The 7,010-nt window shown below is 33.5% G+C and overlaps 1 protein-coding gene across 7 annotated transcripts in view; it reads left to right on the top strand.

Moving 5' to 3' along the window:
- Window positions 1-7,010, top strand: part of LOC111640160 — an 88,461-nt gene that overhangs the window by 9,438 nt on the left and 72,013 nt on the right. For 2 of the 7 annotated variants that reach the window (XM_023386161.1, XM_023386154.1), the window contains exon 1: window positions 1,409-1,559. The exons of 2 other annotated variants lie outside the window; for them this stretch is intronic. The gene's annotated coding sequence lies outside the window, so the exon portion shown is untranslated. 3 more of the 7 variants (XM_023386156.1, XM_023386159.1, XM_023386158.1) reach the window with 3 other exon arrangements.

The following is a 7,010-nucleotide window of genomic DNA, read 5'->3' on the forward strand; positions in this document are numbered from 1 at the left end:
CTCTAAAGAATGCATATGCGTTGTATCTGAGACATTTCGAAATCGATACCTATTACAGTAAATCGCTTATTGTTTTTTAATTTGTATTTGAGTTATAATATTAAACATGGGTAAATCAAATGTAAATCGTTGTGTGTTAGGATGTTCTAATACACTAGCAAACACTCATCATGTAACGCCGAAAGTTTCATTTTATGGTTTTCAGGCACGTCCACACCTTAAACAGAGGCGCCAAATTTGGATAAATTTTGCTAAAAGACAAAAATAAGAAATACAAAATTTATTGTTAATTTTTAAAAAATTGACACGAATAATTTTCTAAAAATATCCTTGTAAATTTAGTAAAAACGGATCACAGTAGCTACCCTCTAAATCAGCACGGATATGTAGTATGCATTTTATAGATGGGGGAAAAAAGTGAAGATCCAAGATGTCCAATTTATAATTCAACAATCTATCCTGAAAAAAGAAGCAATGAAGAAAATTATCGACATGAACAGTCAATGAAGAGATATAAACGCCTAATGAACAGAAGGAACATTTTATTTGAAGAAGCAGAAAGACACTTTGATGTAGCAATTGAAGACAATTTTTTAGACCCTAAAAAAAAAAAAACGTGACTTTGGAATTCAAACAGAGACTACAAACGAATAGTTTGGAGATGTAAGAATTTTTATTTGCATGACTAGTAACAATGTTTCTGAAACTCAAGTTTCTCATGTTAAAATGATTTTAAAAAATATAGAGAAAATCATAGGTCATGTCATTTTAGTGGTGTAGCAAATTTTGATGACGATCCATCAGGACTTATAACTTTTTTTTCTAGTGGGTACAGATTCGTTTATAACAAATGATTGTTATAAACGAATCTGTAACGAATGCAAAAACTGGAGAAGGGAGATGTTGTTATAGATGATAGAGGGTTTCCTGAAATTAAATTGGCTGTCGAAAATAAAAATTCTATTTTAATTATGCCTCCTTTTTCAAAACCAAATCAAAAGCAGTTTAGTGGTAACGAAATGGACGAAACATACAAAATTGCTCGTGTAAGAATTCACGTTGAGAGAGACATTGCTAGAATTAAAATTTTTGAAATATTGAACTGTAAATTACCCATTTCACTTCTTCCATATGTAGATAAAATAATGTTTGTTTGTGTAGTATTAGTAAATCTGCAGCTACCAATTATAAATGAGTGAAATTTTTTTATTGTGAAAACTTGATACTGTTTACACTTAATACTTAAATACTATTTACAATTGAAGGTAAACAATAATTAAAGTAGAACATTTGCATCTTCTCTAATAGTGAATAAATGAATGTCTCATTTTTTTCCACTTTAATGGTTCAAATGGAGAAGAAACCCTTCGCATTTTTCTCCTATGTGTTATGTAAATATTTTCCACCAGGGCGGCGCGCGAGTAACTTTCTGTAGTCACTCGTAGTAGTTTAGTCGTAGTTTTATTAGATTTTCGGTTATTCCATATGTTTTACTTATTCTTTAATCGCGGTGTTTCGTTTGTGTAAGTTTCGGTTTAAAATACTGGAAGGAAATTTAGGTAAAAACGATTCTTTAATGTTAAATATTGGTGTCAATCAGGATGTGTTATAAACATTGCGATTAAATACAGTAGTTCCTGCAATCCTTTTTGTTTATAAGAAAACTTCTGTATAAATAGGATTCATAATATCGCGTGTAAACAACGTAATATTAATTATAACGTGCAATCCTCATAATATCTATTACAGACTGGTATGTAGACAATATTTCGTATAATTACAAAAGAAATTGCCCAATAAAATTTATAGATTTGTTTTTTGAAACCGTGTCCTGTTTTATATTTGTGGTGTAGTAAACACTAGTATTGTGTTTTATTCCAAAGACACATGGCAAATTTTCCATCAAATTCCTTTATTAGTTGAGTCGAGAATAAATTTCCCACAAACAGTATCGGGACATTCCAATTTTCAACGCGAGTGTTGAGTGTTGAAGTCAACAATTTGACGTCATCAACGACGTTCCAACTCGAGTACGAAGTGCTTAGTTCCCATAATTCCATTCTCAACAAGATGGATTCCATTCAAATGTCTTACCAATTACCCACAATTCATTGGAAAGTAGCAGTAAACATATCTGTTGAGTGCTGAGTGTGCTGAGTCCTTTTTTCAACGTTGAGGTAGCGCTGACAACAGCGCTACCTCAACGTTGAAAAAAGGAACGAATTTTAACGAATGTTGAGATCAGCGCTGAGTCAGCGTTGAAAATTGGAATGCCCCGTATGATTGACTGTTGTTAGGATGTTGTTAGGAAAATTTGCCATGTGTCTTTGGAATAAAACACAATACTAGTGTTTACTATGCCACAAAATTTATAGAATCCAAATTGGACTTGGAAAACGCCAGACTTCTCCAGAGAGTAATTAATATTCTTTGTAATACTTTGGCCACCTTGCTCTCAATAGTACAACTGTAAAAAAATAACAAATGAATTGTCGGTATTATTTATCCGGGTTGTTACGTTTGTTTAAGTTTCGGTTTAAAATGCCGGAAATCGTTCTCGAGCCGGGAAATTGTAATATCTGAACCCTTAAAATCCATTCGCAATTATTGAATCAAAAACCAAAACTGGAAAAATCCATAAATGCGATACGGTACGACGGGCCGTCGTCGGGTTTGACCGGATTGGAAGGCCTTTTCGGAAATTTAACCTTTCGATCTACTGTATATACTTTAATTAATCGATATCGTACATTTCTTACATTTTTTAGCAACACTTTATTAGAACAAATGTTTTCGGCTTAGTTTATGGATCTGATTTAAGTTCTACGCTTTTGAATTGAATATTTGATTAAATTGAATTGAATACTGAGTATTTCAAATAGTAAAGCAGGCCCATAAACTATGCTGAAAATGTTTGTTTCTAATAAAGTATGCTGGAAAACAAGGAAGATGCGATACTGAATAATGTTAAGGTAAGTTTCGGCTTTGAATGACTGATTACTTTAATTATTATTGAATTCGTAACTGTCGATATTTAAAAATATTAGTTTTTATTTCTTAGTTTGTGCAATACAATTTCCATTTAACGTTATTATTCAAATTAGCCACTAAAATAGGAAGTGAAAGAAAGCAGCTGAGATGTAACAAATAGTTGTCAACCTTAAAATATGAAAAAAATAAAACATAAAATTATTTTTTCCTGTTTTAAAAAATTAATTTATCATCAATTCTTATTCAAGATTTGAATATAATTTGCAAGGTTTAAAAATGCCAAATTGCTCGTGATTATTGAAATTATAAGCACAGAGAATTGCTGATGGAAATGCTGTTATGGGATTATTTTATTTTCAGATTTCGTCGACAAGTAAAGTAATTAATAAATTGTATAAGATTTGAGTTAACATAGAAACATAACAGTCATAGGCATTCAGTGCTCTTTTTCTAAAAATTTACTGTCAGTACACATATATAATGACTGAACATGCAGTATTGTTTTTACTGAACAATCGTCATTACTATGTATGGCTAACAATACTTTTTTATGCTATCTGCCATTATAGCATACCAGTGCATTCCAGCTGAATATAGACCTGGGACATGCAAAGACATCTGTCTCTAAACATGCACCAGCACAAACACCCTAATTAGGAAAACTCTGTTCTCACCATTTATCTGGCAATAAGTTTGAAATCTTAACTAATTGTGTCTGTTGGGAAAAACAGTACAGGAAATTCTTGTTAATTCGAACACGGATAATTCAAAATTCTGTTAGTTTGTAACTGTACTGTACTTTTGTTTTGGCTATTAGGGATATAGAGATTTACATGTTAAAGAATTCGCTTAGTTCAAAATATGGCTACTTCAAAATTTGAAGTAAAAATTCTGTCTGAACTGTGATATGCATATGTTAACTTGTTCATTTAGATCAAAGTACCTTCATGCTATGAAAACAATAGACCAAGAACAACTCTAATCTAGTCAATATGGCTTTGTTTACAGTAACACATTTTCAGGTGTCACCTTACCCATGGACTATCCTTTTTGCTCTTATCTCATAAAATACAGCTGATTTTTGGGATTGCAAGATTGGTTATAAGTAGCAGATTGAAATATTTGTAGTGCTACTACATTTAGGCATCTCACTACTTTTTGGGCCACTTTAAAAATAATCTGGACTACATTTTGAGGAATTTTGCTTTACTTTCTATAAAACCTATCTGGCAACCTGTGAAGTTCTCACTGGATGTGCTATTTACCTTCCAATTTATATTATTATTTATTATAAATTAATCAAAATAGTATTCTTTATACGTATCCATATTCTGTTTTTTTAATAAATTACATCAGTTACATGGCATTTGGCATATTGTACAGATACATGTAAATCTCAGATAATTCAAAACTTGATAATTCATAGTTGTGATTATTTCGTCTCTTGAATTTCAAACCAACAAGGCTTTCCTATATCTACAAAATTATTTGTAGATATAGGAAAGCCTTGCTTAGGAAATCAAATTAATTCATATACTGTAATTATAAAGTAAGATATTTTTAGAAATTTTATTTCAATTTTCACCAGTTAACTCAATCTTTTTCACAGTATATTCTCCAAATTAATATTATCCTGTTAGGTCTAATAGATAGCATTGATTTGGATGAAATATTGCAAAAAGAAAATAAATTAGTTCTGTGGAAGAAAGAGAGAAAGTATAAAAACTTTTATTAATTGTGAAGTAATGCATCTTAAAGAAATGTAAGTTCATAAATAATTAATATGATATTGGAAAAAGAAGATTTTTATTCTTAGTATACAGTAATACCTTGACTTACACTACCCAACTTACACGAACCTGAAGTTACGTGATTTTCAAATCTCGATTTGTCTTTTGTTTGAGTGCCACGCAACTCTTGATTACTCACTCCCCCCACACTATTGTTCAGCTTACATGTTCGGATGTGTCGCGCGGAATCGACACATAGCTACAATTTATTTTGTGTTATTTATTTCTGTGTTTATTATATCTACGAAGACTCGAGTGACTATGTGGTGATTTCTTGTAACCGTGAACGAATCAAAAGACGAGATAAGATTAACAAGAACATTTATTAACTTACATACATTCAACTTGGATTTTACACAAATTGCGAAATTATACCCCTACTTACACGGTTATCGCTCGGTCCCATTTATCGCGTAAGTTTGGGGTATTATTGTATATAACAATGTGTATTTTCAAGACAATGTCACATGCATCAGTGGGCTTTCTAGATATTCAGCTAGTGCCTGAGTTTTTGCTTTTAACATTCCAAGTCTTTTAAGATACCTCTTACACACTCTCTTTATAAAACTTATCAAATGTAACAAACAACCTTTAATATATCCAGCAAAATATAAAAAGTAACTGTCTTGAGTAAACTTCAGATTTAAACAAAATTACAGTAAGACCCTGCTTAACGTGGGGATATGTACTGTACCTAGACGACAAAGTGCTAAATGAAACAGTGTTAAACGAGGTCAAGGTCATTTTAATATAGAATAAATAGGGAAAGGGAGACATGCGATTGAAAATAAACAGATTTTACTATAATTTTAAATTATTTTTATATTAATTTGCATAATGATATACTGTATATTTCCACAGATAAGATGAGGTATAAATTTTTGTCAAAGTTTTATAGTTTTAGCATATATCTGCCCTATAAGACGACCCCAAGCTATCAATGGCCTCTGAATTTAGTNAAAAAAAAAATAGTTGAGAAAGAATGGGAAGGAATCGTGAATCTGAGTTCTGAGTCTCTACTTCTACATCTGTCGGTTAACGGTTAAGGAACCGAATAGGTCCAGTCAACTTTACCGCACTGTGCTAAAGTGTGCTGTGTTTTTTGTTCGCGGAACGTGCCCACAAATACTCTGGCCGCGAAGGATAAAGGCAAAATTTCAGAAATTGATATAATAAAGTGAGCTTTATTTTGTTAGGAAACGTGTTGAAAACGAACGCCTTCGACGGCAATGCAAAGAGGTAGACGGTCGAGTATGGCGTCACGGATGGCTCAGCATTCATAGTGTCACCATTTCACGAGCCTGTCGTATTTCGAATAGTTCTCTACAATATCACGCAGCGCGTTAGCGGCCGGATGACCGAGCGGTCAAGATGGCAGCCTACTGCTCTGGGGGACCCGGGTTCGATCCGAACGGGTCGAAAAATCCCCAGGAATTTTTCGGGGTGGTCCGTTCGGATATGTCGGGCCCCGTCCCTTACTACCCGGCAGCCCCATTGGTGGCCTGGCCGAACTCATAATGGGCTTGCAAAAAGAGGCCCTCTTAGTGCCCACAGGGCGGAAAGAGTTTTAAAAAATATATATATATATATCACGCAGCGCTGCTGAGTACGCATCGTATACCGATGCTTTTATGTGACCCCGAAGGAGAAAATTCCGGGGGTTAAGTCCACGGAGAACGTGGTGACCACGGAACAAGGCCGTATTGCCTTACCTAGCGGTTGTTAAACTTTTCTGCGAAACCTCTGACGCACATCTGTCCGGGAATGAGATGGCGCCATCGTGCTGGTACCAAATCTGCTGTAGTTGTATTGTCACTCGTCCCTTTTGTTGAATGATTTATTTTACAGAATGCACCGATTTATTATTATCGTGGCATTTTTTAAAATGAATTAAGTTGTTGTTCCTGGATAGATATTTAAGAATCTATTACTTTAATGCTGAAACGTGCATGCACTACATGTAACGGGCCAATCTGTATAAATATGTGGGCAACTAGCTGTTACCCGCGACTTCGTCCGCGGAGGTTTTGCAAGCAAACCCCCATTTATATTCAGTATTTCAACGACCATAGTAATTGTTATATAACACCTGCCGCCGAGAATGATGAGAATTGCTGAGAATCAAACAAACTATTTTCAATTTGATCAATTTTCTGGAACGTTTACAATCGTTCTATGATCGAACCAATATGCAATAACAAATTCGAATTTAAAACGGTTCGAACATTT

The sequence above is a fragment of the Centruroides sculpturatus genome, unplaced genomic scaffold, assembly GCF_000671375.1.
Source record: "Centruroides sculpturatus isolate CEXI.00-Female unplaced genomic scaffold, Cexi_2.0 scaffold1064, whole genome shotgun sequence".
NCBI lineage: Eukaryota > Metazoa > Arthropoda > Arachnida > Scorpiones > Buthidae > Centruroides > Centruroides sculpturatus.